At 35.6% G+C, this 15,972-nt stretch overlaps 1 non-coding gene across 1 annotated transcript; it reads left to right on the top strand.

The window, feature by feature from the left end:
* Positions 1 to 1,734: 1,734 nt before the first annotated feature.
* LOC122492435 lies at positions 1,735 to 1,841 on the top strand. The gene has a single exon (XR_006299622.1). It is a non-coding gene; the product is annotated as a U6 spliceosomal RNA (small nuclear RNA).
* The last annotated feature ends 14,131 nt before the right edge of the window (positions 1,842 to 15,972 follow it).

Below are 15,972 nucleotides of genomic sequence, written 5' to 3'. Positions count from 1 at the left end.
GCAAGATAGGAATTCCCTGAATCTAGGACACCTACTTTTTAGACCAGCAGTTTAGACTTTCTAGACAGTGTTTAGACCACTGTTGAGACTTTCTAGACAGTGTCCATACTTTTTTCCAGGAGTTGATGATTAGGTCAGATTATATTAGAACATGGATTATTGTTCACAAGAAGGCTAAGACAAATAGAAGAAAGTTTCCAGGCTCAGACACTATTGAAGGAGACCTCTTCCTCTAGCAGCCTCAACACCATTGCCTGCTGGCTCCCCAGGGTTTTATATACTAATTGCAGTTATCTCAGAGGCTCTCTGATTTCTTTGTTGCTATATCCCCAAGAATGTAGCCCAACAACATGTTGGTACTAAGCAAATATGAATGGTACTAAGCAAATATCTGTTGAAAGGATGAATAAATATGAAAGGACACCAACTTCTGGGATTTGCTTCTACCAGTTTAAAGCACTAAATCTGTACGTTTCACAATTGTACAATTGTGACTTATCAATTGTAGTCACCAATGATTCCTTGCACAAAATAATATGTTCAATACATTTTATTAGGTGAATGACAGTCTCCTAGGCCTTTCTGTTCTTTGTCCCTCAGTTAGTTCTCCTTTGCCAACCCTCTAAAAACAGTCTCTTAATTGATCAAAACATTTCAGCTAAGCATTCTCCTAACAACCAAACCTGAGCATGTTGACAAATGGGTTTATAACTTTCTTCTAATCCATCATTTGTTTCAAATTTCTATATTACATAAAAATTCCCGTCATTTCTAGACTCACAAACCTGTAATCTTTGGTTTCTTTGTCTCTTTCACCTCTTATATCAAATTGAACATAATGTTTTGACAAGTCTTCTTCAAATATATTATGCAAAAGTATTAATTATGTACTTGTGACCTGCAAGGCACTGTAAGAAGCACTGACATAAAAATTACCTTTAGGGGTGCCTGGGTAGCTCAGTTCGTTAAGCACCTGACTGTACATCAGCTCAAGTCATGATCTCATGGTTTGTGAAATCTAATTCTATGTAGGGTTCTGTGCTGACATTGTGGAACCTGATTGGGATTCTCTCCCTCTCCTTCACTCTCTGCCCTTCCCCCACTCTTTCTCTTCCTTTCTCTTACAATAAATAAACATTTTTAAAAAAATAAATAAAAACTACCTCCAATATCAAAGGGCTTACAATCTCACAAGGAGAATGTTATAAACAGACAAATCATTAATAAGTGATAGAACAAAGAGATTTACATACAATCATGAAAACACAATGTGTTCACACAAAGTAAACTATTCTATTATAGAAGGTCAAACGAGGGTATGCCTATTTTCATTTTTACAAAAATATATTATGGAGAAAGACTTTAGCAAATGTAGGTGAGGATGAAAATGTAATTTGTTGCTTAAGTAGCATGTGACTACAATGTAGGCAGTGGGGACTGAAGTTACTATACAATATGCAGGCAAGGGGCAAATGGTGTCTGGGTGGCTCAGTCCGTTAAGTATCCAACTCTTGAGTTTGGCTCAGGTCATGATCTCAGGGTCATGAGATCAATCCCTCCATCAGTCTCTGTGCTGACAGCATGGAGCTTGCCTGGGATTCTCTCTCTCTCTCTCTCTCACTCTCACTCTCTCACTGCCCCTCTCCCGCTTGTGTGCACATACACCTGTGCACGCCTTCTCTCTCTCTCTCTCAAAAAAAATAAATAAACTTTTTTTTAAAAAAGGAAAAAACAGTGCTCACTTCAGCAGCACATATACTAAAATTGGAATGATACAGAGAAGATTAGCATGGTCCCTGCGCAAGGATGACACGCAAATTCGTGAAGTGTTCCATATTAAAAAAAAAAAAAAAAGAAAGGAAAAAATAGGCAGGTAAGAGAGTGATACATTTCAGTCATACTAAACAAGATTAATCCATAAAATCCATCAATGTTTATAATACACATCGGAGAGAAAAGTGATGTTATAGAAATTCACCCTGTCATACTCAGAAACGATCTGGATTTGGAAAGGAAATCAATGATTTGGTGACATACAAAGTGCTTTCATGATATTATCTCATTTTGGTCCTCACAAAAACTTCATGAGATAGAAAAGACATAGCTTCCTTTTATTAAAGAGTAAACTGAGTCTAAGCGATGTAAATAATTTGTTCAGGGTCATAACATAATCCAGTGGCAGAGTAGGAGCTTTGACCTGTGTATCCTGAGTTTCAGATCTCTTTCTTTAAAAGCACAGGAAGATGGTAACTGAATTTATCAGAATGAAGCCTTTTCATTTCCACAATCCAAGAAGAAAAGAAGGAGCGAGTCTTGGCTCTGAGTGCCTTATCCTAAATAGGTGTATTGCCTTCAATGATCTATTTATTCAATCCATGTCAGAAGATAGGAGCGGTGCCAACTTTTTTAAGTTTATTCATTTATTTTGAGAGAGAGTGAGAGAGCACCACAGAGAGTCAAAGTGGGGCAGAGAGAGGAGACAGAATCCCAGGTCGACCCGCAGAGCCCCATGCAGGGCTCGAACTCACAAACCGCAAGATCACGACCTGAGCCAAAATCCAGAGTGGGAGACTTAAGTGAGCCACCCAGGTGTCCCAGGCTATGCCAGTTATCAAAATATTTTTCTGCTCCAAACCTACCCTTGTGTCCTCTGGGAAGCTGGTCCTGAGACCAGTTTTTGCTTTGGTGGCTTTTCCCTAACAGATTCTGTGAATAGAGGGAGCTTGAGAAAGGCTGCAGGGTTGGAAGAGGAAGCCAGAATTTGCTCCTGGCTTTTCGTTGTCCTGAGGGATCTCTGTCAGTTTGTGGTTCCTGTGAGTAGCACTTCAGCAAATCTTTGTCCCCATGATGGTTCCCCGTGTTTCTATAGCAGCAGGGTCCCCTTCTCAGAGGTCTGAGTACCAGACCCAGGATGCCTCTCTCTCCTGAGCTCAGAGACACCAAAGACACCATGTGCAGAAGAGCGGAGCTTCTCCCTCTGCTGGCAGCTTCCAGCAGTTGCCATCTCTCCTACACCTTAGAGTTTTCTTTTACTCTTTCAATAGTGGGCAATTTTATACCCACTTAAAATTACTATATGAAATATTTTCTGTGAAATCACTGATATGGGTTCTGTCTCTGTCTGGACCCTAATACATCAGGTTTCCAAGACTTCCCTACTAATCAAATATCTAAAGAGGACTTCAATTGCCTCTTTCTAACATCTCTAAAAATCAAATACATCCTCCCAAATTTACACAATAGTTCTTATTCTTGTTTTATATACAATACCCCTTATCCTCCAAGAATATATATTCCTCTGGCTTCTATATATATTACTTTATAATGCCCTCTTTATGCCTTCTTCCTTAAGCCACCATTATCTATCAATCTATCAATCTTTCCTTTTTTTTCTTCTCCTTTTCATCTATCTGTTTATTTATCCTGGTTTACAGTTTCTACTCATTCTAATCATTTCTGTTTTGTAAAGATAATATTTTATATTGCTATAAATATATAATATAAATCATATTTTATGTTATGTAAATCATAATCTACTTCTATAACAAAACAATGCAATATAGGGTATGGTATTCTACTTTCAAAAGAAGACCATTTTCATCCTAACGATTTCTAAAAGAGTGACACATTGAAAACAACCTAAATATCTAACGTTAGGAAAGTGTTGCAATTAAATACCTTTTCCATTAAATGGAATATTATGTATGTAATAAAAATGTTACTTACAAAGAATTCTAGTGATATGGAAAAATTATTATGACAATATTATGTGAGTAAATATACAATATGTAACTATGACATGATCCTCAACTACATAAAAATTCATAGAATAAAAACTGGAAAAAAAGTTAAAATATCAACAGTGATCACCTCTGCATAGTTGAACTATGCATAATTTCCTTCTGACTTCTGTATACTTTTATAATAAAAAACATAAACAAAAAACTTATTAAGTTAAAAAAAGGAAATTGAGGATTAGTACCTTTGATTCTCTTATAATTTTCCTTATGACCATTATCATTTTCCTACTTTCCCTTATAAGCTCACAGGGTCTTCAGAAAAGGAAAATTTTTCCTACAATACTCAAAATATACACAAAGTTTCTCATGTGGTCCTTTGAATGCAGCAGTGGTGGCAAATGAATGTTGTCAGATGGAGTCATTTCTCTACCCTTAATTTGCTGACTTTTCATATAATTTCAAAGATGAGGTCTTCATCGATGTAGAGTGATAAGAACACAAAAGGGAGACAGAAGACATGGACTTAAGTTTTGGGTCTGACACTTTCTAATGATGTAACTTTAGGCAGATTTTTTTCAGTCTTGCAAGACTTATTTCCTTAAGATACCTTAATGAAGACCTCACAGGATTATTTTGAAGATGAATGAGAGAGATTACATTTGCTGTTAAAATGGTATACAAACCATAAAATTCATACTAGATCAAGTATTTTATTTTCAAATATTTTTCCTTCCAGGACTACTTCATCCCAAACTATTAAAAACATATCACTCCCCAAGCATTTAAATTTTGATCCAAATGTTCTTTTGTTTTTTTGTTTTTTTTTTTCAACGTTTATTTTATTTTTGGGACAGAGAGAGACAGAGCATGAACGGGGGAGGGGCAGAGAGAGAGGGAGACACAGAATCGGAAACAGGCTCCAGGCTCTGAGCCATCAGCCCAGAGCCTGACGCGGGGCTCGAACTCACGGACCACAAGATCGTGACCTGGCTGAAGTCGGACGCTTAACTGACTGCGCCACCCAGGCGCCCCTCTTTTGTTTTTTTTTTATAAACATCCATCATAACACTACACTTTGAGTACAAATAAATTACAAATAATTTTTTTTCTTTGCAAGGAGCAGTTGTCTTTGGGGGAATTCTCTCTCTCTCTCTCTCTCTCTCTCTGTGTCTCTCTCTGTCTCTCTCCTTTTCCTTGTTGTGGAATTTAGTGCAGCATCTAAACCTACAAGATGACATCCATAAACACAGACAAACGTTTACTTAAGATGAAGATCTGTGTCCTACACATAGACTTCCCAGTGAAGCAGGTTTAGGAAGGTCTATATTGCTATAATATATCTTAATTGATCACCATCAGCATGTCATTTTAATGGCCTCATTATTCTAACCTTCCCCTATTTGGAATTCTGAATTTTAAGAAGAACATATTTCACAAAGCAGTTTTCACAAACATAATCAATGTTAGGGGGATACTTGGCTGCTTTTGTTGCCAGTCCTGTTTTCATAAAGGCATTGCATTATTTGGAGAAAATGTTTTCAATATTAAGACATGATAATTGGACTTAATCAGTATTTATTTTTATATTACCTACTTAACATTCAAATTGTTACCATGATTTTGATGATGTGAAGATCTCATATGAGTAGATTATCTTCTGGGCATTCCATAGAGAACTATACCTCTTAAGCTAAGATGGTAAGAAGGCAAAGAATGCATTTCCATTTTCCTGTTTTAGGTGTAGGTCCACAAAATTAAAGCTGTGAAAGCTCTTAGGAATTATTCATCTATATCAAATTTCCTATCAATACTGAAACGCTTTCAACCGTGTCTCAGACTGGGCCATGTCTTATACCTTCAACTGGATCTCAGACTGGGCCATGTTTCGAATACTTCTTGAATACTCCCTGGGGGATGGAGTATACATACACATCAAGGAAGTCTATTCTTTATGATGAGTGGGTCCATTTCCTTCCTATTATTGAGGATCCTCAAATGCAAACCTGTGAAAGGGGATAGTTTAGATGAGTCAAGGCATTTACTGCCCACAAAGTGCCAAAGGATGACTCAGTACTCATCTCCACTGCAAGATTAATACTCTGTTGCATAAGGCATCACTCTGGATGAAGTATATATTTCATGAGAGTAAAATGCATGTTTTATTAATTTCTATACCCAGAACTGAATAAATGTTAATTAACAAATGAATAATAAATTAATGGGAGGCATAATAACAATATGATTTGTTGAGATATTTCATTATATTGAACTGAAATAAATTACCCTTTAATTTGGATGTAACTAGTTTTATTCTCTGAAACTACCCAGCATAAGCATTCCTCATTTTTACAAATGAGGAATGTAGCTTATAATACACACTATTCTTCTACAAACTAAATATCCTCTCTCTTTTAATCTGTCCTCTGTACATGATAATTTACTAACCCTTCACTATATTGATTATTCTTTTCTGGACACATTTAATTTGCCAACATCTTGATTTTTCAAGGAATAAAATAGAAATATGGGAGAGTATTAAAATGTTTCCCTCCATACAAAAGGAATGCTTTATTTGAAAACTTAAAAATATGTTTTTAACTGGGAAATTAGCCTAAAACTGAAAAATAAAAAAATCTCAATTGCAGGGGAAAATAAAAAGTAAGATAGAAGACCTAGGGGTCTTTAGAAGACCTTCTATCAACATAGCATTGACATAGGTTACACTGATTGTTACAAAGGTGGAAATGTGGCTTAACAGATCCTTGCCTGCCACGTTTAAAAATGAGTGTGACTTGCAGGGAAATGGGAAATGGAAATATGAAAGGTGCTAAATAAACTTTATAATAACCTTCCCAACAGGAAAAACAGATCAATCAAAGCTGTTCAAATGAGGCATTTTAAATGCAAAAAAGAGCAGTACAGAGAATACCATCCTTTATACATGAAAACAAGCCAAGATACATTAAGAAATAAAATTCAAACTTCACAGCCACGTTTCTCTAGAGAATGAGTCAGTAGATATGACAGAGTAGTAGATGTGACAGAGATGTGACAGAAGATCTGAAGCATTTTATCTAATTCTCCACTGTTAAAAATAAAGTTAATTTGCATAAATCTATAATAAAATCTTGATTGATAAATGCGTGTTAATATTTATACTACAAAGGATACAAGGCAATTATTACTACTCATTGAGATCTGTCTCTGAGATAAGGAAACCCAACTATCAACCTCCATAGTTAGTCCCAGTCAAAAATATAAAGCTTATTGACTAATATCTCTTCTTTCTGCATAACGCATCCTTTTAATCTTCTCCATTTATCAATAGTTAAATGGTTAAAGAACATTAAAGAAACAAAGTACTGGTAGGTTAAGCTCTGTTGATCCTACCTCTTCCACTCACTCGAAAAACAATTTAGGGCAAACTTTTCTATATCTCAGTGACTTTACCTGTATCTCTTTACTCCAGTTATAAAGAAAAAAACAATGTGGGAAAGAGTAAATTTACATATATAAATCACTGAAGACCTCAATAAGTAAATGTTAATATTTTATTATTTTTTTATTTTTTTCTGTACCTTATTAGAAGGAAAGCAGTTGATAATTTTCTGGTAATTAATTGGCCCCCCAGCCTCCTCTGCTTCTCCCTACAACCAATCCAAGTTTGTTCTTCAGACCACTAATAGAATAATTTTCTTTCAATACATTTTTATTTAAATTATTTTCCTACTCCTAAAACCTATACTGATAACCAACTACCTTCCAATTAGAATTAATTGACAATAAATGTGCTACCTGAAACATTTTTGATCATTCCACATAAGAAAGTCTTATTTCATGCTATCAGTGAGAGTATTTAGTAAAGAGAGACTATATCTCTGTAGGAGATACATGTATTCTATGAGACTGGGGACTTCATCTCTCTTTTCACAAAGACTAGCATAAGATCTGGAAAAAATAGGCATTCACATGTTTCTTGAATGAATGAATGAATGAATGTTCTCGTAAGGACATACATGTCAAATTTTCTATTTCTGCCTCTTCCAGTTTTGGTAGTTCATGTTTCTAGGAATTTATCCAATTCTTCCAGATTAACCAATCTGTTGTCATGTAATTGGTCATAATATTCTCTTATTGTTGTTTTATTTCTGCTGTGTTGGTTGTGATCTCTAGTCTTTCATGTGTGATTTTATTTGAGTCCTTTCTTTTTTCCTTTTGATGAATCTGGCTAGGGGTTTATCAGTTTTGTTAATTTTTTCAAAGAACCAGCTCCTAGTTTGTTGATCTGTTCTATTTTTTTTATTCTGGTATCATTGATTTCTGATCTAATCTTTATTATTTCCCTTCTTCTGATTGTTTTGGACTTTAATTGCTGTTCTTTTTCCAGCTCCTTTAAGTGTAAGGTTAGATTGTGTATTTGAGACATTTCTTTATTCTTTAGGAAGACGTGGATTACTGTATACTGCCCTTTTATGACCGCCTTTACTGCATCCAAAGGTTTTGGACTGCTGTGTTTTCATTTTCATTAACTTCCATGTACTTTTTTATTTCCTCTTTAATTTCTTGATTAACCCATTCATTCTTCAGCTCTTTAACCCCCAAGTATTTGTGGTCTTTCCAAATTTTTTCTTGTGGTTGATTTCAATTTTCATAGCATTGTGGTCTGAAAATATGCATGGCAGTTTTAGTTTAGTTTAGTTTAGTTTAGTTTATGGCAGTTTAGTTACTGGCATAACCAGTAACTAAATTGAATCAGTAATCAAAAATCTCCCAACAAATCAGAGTCCAGGGCTGGATGGCTTCCCAGGAGAATTCTACCAAACATCTAAAGAAGAGTTAATATCTTTTCTTTTGAAGTTGTTCCAAAAAATTAGGAATGAAGGGAAAACTTCCAAATTCATTCTATGAGACCAGCATTACCTTGTTCACAAAACCAGACAAAGATCCCACTAAAAAGGAGAATTACAGACCGATTTCTTTTTTTTTTTATTTTTTTAACATTTATTTATTTTTGAGAGACAGAGCATGAGTGGGGGAGGGGTAGAGAGAGAGAAAAGGAAACAGAATCTGAAGCAGGCTGCAGGCTCTGAGCAAGCTGTCAGCACAGAGCCTGATGTTGGCTCAAATCCAAAAACCGTAAGATCATGACCTGAGCCGAAATCGGATGCTCAACCAACTGAGCTACCCAGGCGCCCCCAGACCGATTTCTTTGAATATTTCTTCTTCAAATATTCTCAACAAGATACTAGCAAATAAAATTCAACAATAAATTAAAAGAATTATTCACTACAATCAAGTTGGATTTATTCATGGGCTGCAAGGCTGGTTTAATATTGACAAATCAATCAATGTAACACATCACATTAATAAAAGAAAGGATAAGGACCACATGATCCCCTTAAAAGATGAATAAAAAGCATTTTACAAAATATAGCATGAATTTCTTGATAAAAACCCTCAAGAAATATAATCCTCAATGGAGGAAAGCTGAGATCTTTCCCACTAAGGTCAGGAACATGACAGGGATATTCATTCTCATCGTTGTTCAACATAGTACTGGAAGTCTTAGCCTCAGCAATCAGACAACAAAGAGAAATAAAAGACATACAAATTGGCAAGAAAGAAGTCAAACTTCCACTGTTTTCAAAATAAATGATACTCTATGTGGAAAACCGAAACGACTCCATCAAAAAACTGCTAGAACTGATACATGAATTCAACAACATCACAGATATGAAATCAACATACAAATCGGTAGCGTTTCTATACACTAAAAAATGAGTCAACAGAGAGGGAAATCTTGAGAGGAAGAGAGAGAGGGAGAGCGAGAGGGAGAGCGATTTACTGCATCAAAAACCATAAGATACCTAGAAATAAACCTAACCAAAGAGGTTAAATATATGCACACTGAAAACTATAGAAAGTTTGTGAAAGAAATTGAAAAAGACACAGGAAATGGATAAACATTCCATGCTCATGGATTGGAAGAAAAAATGTTGTTAAAATGTCGATACCACCCAAAACAATCTACACATTCAATGCAATCCCTGTCAAAATAACAGCAGTATTCTTCACAGAGCTAGAATAAACAAGAATAAAATTTTTATGTGGAACCAGAAAAGACCCTGAATAGCCAAAGTAATGTTGAAAAAAACAAACAAACAAACACGAAGGCATCACAATTCTGGATTTCAAGCTGTATTACAAAGCTGCAATCACAAGACAGTATGGTAATGGCATAAAAACAGACACATAGATCAACAGAATAAAATAGAGGACCCATAAATGAACCCAAAAATGTATGCCCAACTAACCTTCAATAAAGCAGAAAAGAATATCCAATGGTAAAAAGACAGTGTCTTCAGCAAATCGTACTGGGAAAACTGGACAACGACATGCAGAAGAATGAACCTGGACCACTTTCTTACACCATACACAAAAATAAATTCAAAATGGATGAAGGACCTAAATTTAAGACAGAAAACCATCAAAATCCTAGAGGGGGAAACAGGCAGCAACCTCTTTAACCTCAACCACAGAAACTTCTTGCTAGACATGTCTCTGGAGGCAAGGGAAACAAAAGTAAAAATGAACTATTGGGACCTCATCAAGGTAAACACTTCTGCATAGTGAAGGAAGCAATTAACAAAACTAAAAGGCAACTGAAGGCATGGGAGAAGCTATTTGCAAACGACATATCAGATAAAGGGTTAGTACCCAAAATCTATAAAAAAAACTTATCAAATTCAACACCCAAAAAAGAAAGAATACAGTGAAGAAATGGGCAAAAGACATGAACAGACACTTTTCCAAAGAAGACATCCAGATGGCTGACAGACACGTGAAGAGATGCTCAATATCACTCATCATCAGTGAAATATAAATCAAAACCACAATTAGGTATCACCTTACACCTGTCACAATGGCTAAAATGAACAACACAGGAAACAACAGATGTTGGCAAGGATGTGGGGAAAGGGAAACACTCTTGCACTGTTGGTGGGAATGCAAACTGGTACAGTCACTCTGGAAAACAGTGTGGACATTTCTCAAAAAAGTGAAAATAAAACTCTCTTATGACCCTGCAATTACACTAGTAGGTATTTATCCAAAGGATGCAAAAATGATTCAAAGGAGCACATGCATACCAAAGTTTATAGCAGCACTATCAACAATAGCCAAATATAGAAAGAACCCAAATGGCTATTGACTGATGAATGAATAAAGATATGTACACAGACACACACACACACACACACACACACACACACACACTGGAATATTACTGCGCCATCAAAAAGAATGAAGTCTTGCCATTTGCAACAATGTGGATGGAACTAGAATGTATTATGCTAAGCATGAAATAAATCAGTCAGAAAAAGACAAATATCATATAATTTTATTCATATGTGGAATTTAACAAACACAACATATGAACATAGAACAAATGAAAGAAAAGATAAAAACAGAGAGGGAGGCAACCCATAAGAGACTCAAATACAGAGAACAAACAGCGCTGCTGGAGGAGAGTTGCAATGGGGGCTGGGCAAAATGGGTGATGGGCATTAAGGAAGGCACTTGTTGGAATGAGCACTGGGTGTTATATGGCAGTGATGAATCACTAAATTCTATTCCTGACCATTATTACACTATAAGTTAACTAACTTGGATTTAAATTTTAAAAGATTAAATTAACCATTTTAAAAAAAGGAGGTAAATGTCAAACTTTCTTCACAGAAAGAAATTAATTAAGAATTGCAGTTACAGGTTTAAGTAGTGGACATGTGTTATTTTTTATTTCCAGCATATTTCCTTCCTCCTTTTGATAAAAGCACCTTGATTTTCATTTAGGGAACTGCCTCTACCATATTGCAAGTGATCTTGGAGGCAAAATCAACAAATGTACTCCCTCCATGATGGGGAAGGTGTGGATTGACAAAGCTGGGTCAATCAGCTATTCCTAAGGACTACTCTGTTTTATTTTTCCTTTTGAGTATTGAGTGTTCATATTTTCTTTCATTCTTCAAAGGCTGTCCACCATGTTACTAATAAATTGCTTTTAGTCTGAGTTAACTAGTAGGTTTCTGTATCTTTTTAAAAATGTTTTTAATGTTTATTATTTTTTGACAGAGAGACAGAGCATGAGTGGGGGAGGGGCAGAGAGAGAGGGAGACGCAGAATCTGAAGAGGGCTCCAGGCTCTGAGCTGTCAGCACAGAACCCGACGTGGGGCTCGAACTCACAAAACTCGAGATCATGACCTGAGCCGAAGTCGGACGCTCAACCGACTGAGCCACCCAGGCGCCCCATGGTTTCTGTTTCTTACAATCAATCCATCCAATATACTACCAGTTATGACTAATATAGAACAGATTTGGTTAGGAAAGTAGGCATATAGGTACAACACAAATTACCTGTTAGAATATCAATACCAGTGTGGTGAAATAGCACTCTTTATATCAGCAATATTGATAGGAAATGACAAGGTCATGATTACTGTTAAATATTCCTCTAACTCAACGCAATTTAGCATTTTTCTTCAAGTCTGGAAATACACGAAGGATGAAAACCCTGAACACTGAACCATACTGTTCTCTGACATGCATAACAGATGCCTGTCTCTGAACCTATTACAACCACTCTTATTCCTAGCCAAGCGGTTCTGAGTTCTTGGTGGTTGATTCACAAACCATGAATCTGTCTGGAAATTAATGAATGAGTTTCTGGCAATGAAGCTTCCTCCCTCTGCAATCACCTTGATGCTATCTTCCATACAAATCCCCAAAACACTACTCTGCAGACTGAAGTATGTTCTGTAGAGGTCAAAATAATTTATAACCAAATAGTGTCATAGAAAAGGTTATTTAGGGGGAAAAAAAGTAATCTTATCAGGCAAATTACACCATAAAACTGTCTCAAACTATTGGTGCAAATTTTTCACTTCAAAAGTAGAGATGAATTGTTTGATAAAAAAGTGTATATGCATCCTAAAGATATTCAAAATTAAATTACATATTTCTCCCAATTTTAATTTTTCCCATTCTTAAAAGAATCCTTTGAATTCAAGCTCTACTAATATGACATTTGGAAATTCTTCTATTGCTCACAGATTTTCCATCTAAGATGAGGCAGCTGGGGAAAAAACAAGGAATCTTTCCATAACAATTCCTGATCTTTCTTTCCAAGGATCCATGCCCCTTTCTGTCAGATTAGCCCATTTGTGTCCTTTTTGCCTTGATTAGTATGTATTAAGTATGTATAAGAAGACTTTACAACTTTCCTTGTTATCAGTGCTAGAACCCTATGTATAGCACAGAAAACCTCATGAATACCACTATTATGCCGCCAAAGTTCTGCAATTGGCACAACACTTAATTTTTTTTTTCTATTGAAATTCAACTGATGATCTCCTGGTCATTTAGTGACAGGATACAGGACAAAACAGGCATTTCAACCTTCCAAATGAAACACAAGTAAAAACAAAATAGAAATATAATAGATGAATATTGTCCCAATCTCTAAAAATATAGACAATTTTTTAAAATTTAAATTGCTGTAAGTATGAAGATGCACTATATTTTCAAACATTCACTTACATCTTTAAGAAAACCAAGATCCTTCCAAAATCCAGAATGCGAAAACTCATCAGGCATCTATTTATGAATTGGCTAAACATGAGATCCAGTGTGTTTGATAAAGTTTAGAGAATGGAGGGTGTTGTAAGCCTTCAAGCATACCTATGATGTGTAAATTTTAGTGCTATACAACACTAGGGATATGGTTTGTAACCATGCAGCAGTGGGAAATAATAGTATGTATCAAAATAATATCCAATTAGAATGTATACAATTTTCATTTGTCTGATATCAAAGGAAGTACAAATGGTCTTTGGATCCTAGGGCCCCATAGCTTCTTCAGATGGAAGAATTAAATGAACTAGAGAAGAACCTGATCAATAATACATTCCTATCAATAAGTTACATATATCTTCTTAGATTCCTGTGGAAAGTTTGGGAACCATTTTTAAGAAGAACGGGAAGAGACTGCTATCACCAAGTACATTTCTATTATGGTTAATTACCAAACAACACTTCCCTGGGAAACAACAGCTCTCATAATAACTCAAGTGTGTTTTATAAATGGTTACTCTTCTGACCCACAGCTTCATGATACACATCACTATATGAAGATATGAAGGAATTTGGGGCTCCAGTGTACATGTGGATTAAAACGTCTGCTTCACAGACATCCCGACCTCTTAAAGGTGTGGATGGCAGGGCTCCTTACCTCTCCCTCATGTCTTTGAAGGTGGTGGTGGACCTGAAGTAGGAATCAGTGCCCTTTCTGTGTTGAACCTCCACATGGGCATCCATGGACAAACCTGAGTGATTCTGAAATCAATTGTAATCCCTTGAATACCTGCTGCCACTGCTAAATATATCACTCTTTTGGATTTAGTGTCCTTGAGGGCTAGTAATTAAGTATGCATAATGTTTATATATATATATATATATATACATATATATGTACATATATATGTATATATATAGTTACCTTTCTTCTTAGTATTTCTTCCTTTTGTCTGCTATTTTTCTTCTTTGGGAGAGCTAAGCCATTTTGTCCAAAGGGTGACCAGAAATAACACAGCTATATATTTGAGCAAGCACAAAGATTGTCTAAAGGATTTCCCTGTGAAGACTCTACTCTCTCATCCTCCTAAAGTTAGATCAGATGAGACCCTGAGCAAATCCCTGAATCCAACTGGAGATTTAATTAAGTGACTTTCAGGCAATTTCCCATTCAAAGATTCTATGCCTTTATGAACTTATTCTTAATCATCTCTTATAAGGACAATTACCTTCACCTTTTTCTATATTTGCCAGCTAGCAAAACTATGTATGACCTTGACCACAATAGGTCTGACTGAGTAATAAAGAGTTCAGTATTGCCAGAACTGGAAATATAACTGACAGTGCATAGCCTATTGAAGCTGAAGGAGCAGTGTCATTTCTCTCTGTGAGGGCAGGCACATTAAAACATAAAGGCTAATCCATGGGCTCACAGAGCCCCACTAATCCTTGCAAACCATAAGCTGCTTTGCAAATTTTATCATAAACTTGCAAAGCTTGTTTGCAACTGTCTAAAAATCACAGAATCACTGAAATGTTTGGTTGGAGGACCCGGTAAGGTCATTCACTAACAGTGTTCATTAACCTATCTCTAGTCAGCTTTCCTTAAAGCCTTTCTAACAGGAGAAGATTCTCTTAGTCTTGAATTTGTCAGGGGAAAGACAATCCATAACCTCTTTTGTAGTTCCTTCCTGTTCTAAAACAGCACAAAGCATAGAAATTATTTTTCTTATTGTTCAATTACACCTCTGTTAGAAAAAAATGAACTTTTAAAAAATTAAATGAGGCAATCTGTAAAACTATCATAGCTTTTTAAGACACATTTTACCTGTTGTAAGACTTCCCGGACCCCACTTCAGTTCTCTGCCTATATCATCTCCAAACACAGTACTTTCTATATACATCTGGAATAGAACATATGAAAAACACATGATTAGTTTATTATATTTTTCCTGTTAGATCTACTCTCCTTTAAATTGGGAATAAGATCTTTTTTTTTGTTTGTATTATTAATGTCTGGTAAATCATTTGTCCTCAATGACATTGACTAAATTCAGTGTGAGTTGTGTAACTTTTAGTTATGGAGATAAAAAGTATTTAGCTTGGGGTGATGGCTCAATCGGTTGAGTGTCCAATTCTTGATTGCAGCTCAGGTCATGATCCCAGGGTCATGGGATTGAGCCCATGTCAGGCTCCATGCTAAGCGTGGGGCCTGCTTAAGATTCTCTCTCTCTCTCTCTCTCTCTCTCTCTTCTTCTTCTTCTTCTTCTTCTGCCCCTATCTTTCACTCATGCTTGTTCTCTCTTTCTAAAATTAAAAAAAAGTATTTAACTTGATATGTTATAAATATTCTTACAAAACTTACAAAAGTTTTCAGTATCATCCAAGTTTCTCTAAAGTATTTAGAATCATTTCTTGTGTCATGATATGAAACTTTTAAGAAGGAAACAACAGAGCACTAGTTAAGAAATTTTTTTTAGTTTTCTCCTCCTCTTTAATGGATAGGCAGAAAAACAGATGGGTAGGTAGACAGAAAAGAGCAATTAACATTGAGTGATTAAAAGTATTCCATAGTTAAATTACAATAATTAACTTTGACATGAC

Source organism: Prionailurus bengalensis, chromosome C2, assembly GCF_016509475.1.
Source record: "Prionailurus bengalensis isolate Pbe53 chromosome C2, Fcat_Pben_1.1_paternal_pri, whole genome shotgun sequence".
Taxonomy (NCBI): domain Eukaryota; kingdom Metazoa; phylum Chordata; class Mammalia; order Carnivora; family Felidae; genus Prionailurus; species Prionailurus bengalensis.
The sequence above is the reverse complement of the archived record's forward strand: the minus strand, read 5'-3'. Positions and strand labels throughout refer to the sequence as shown.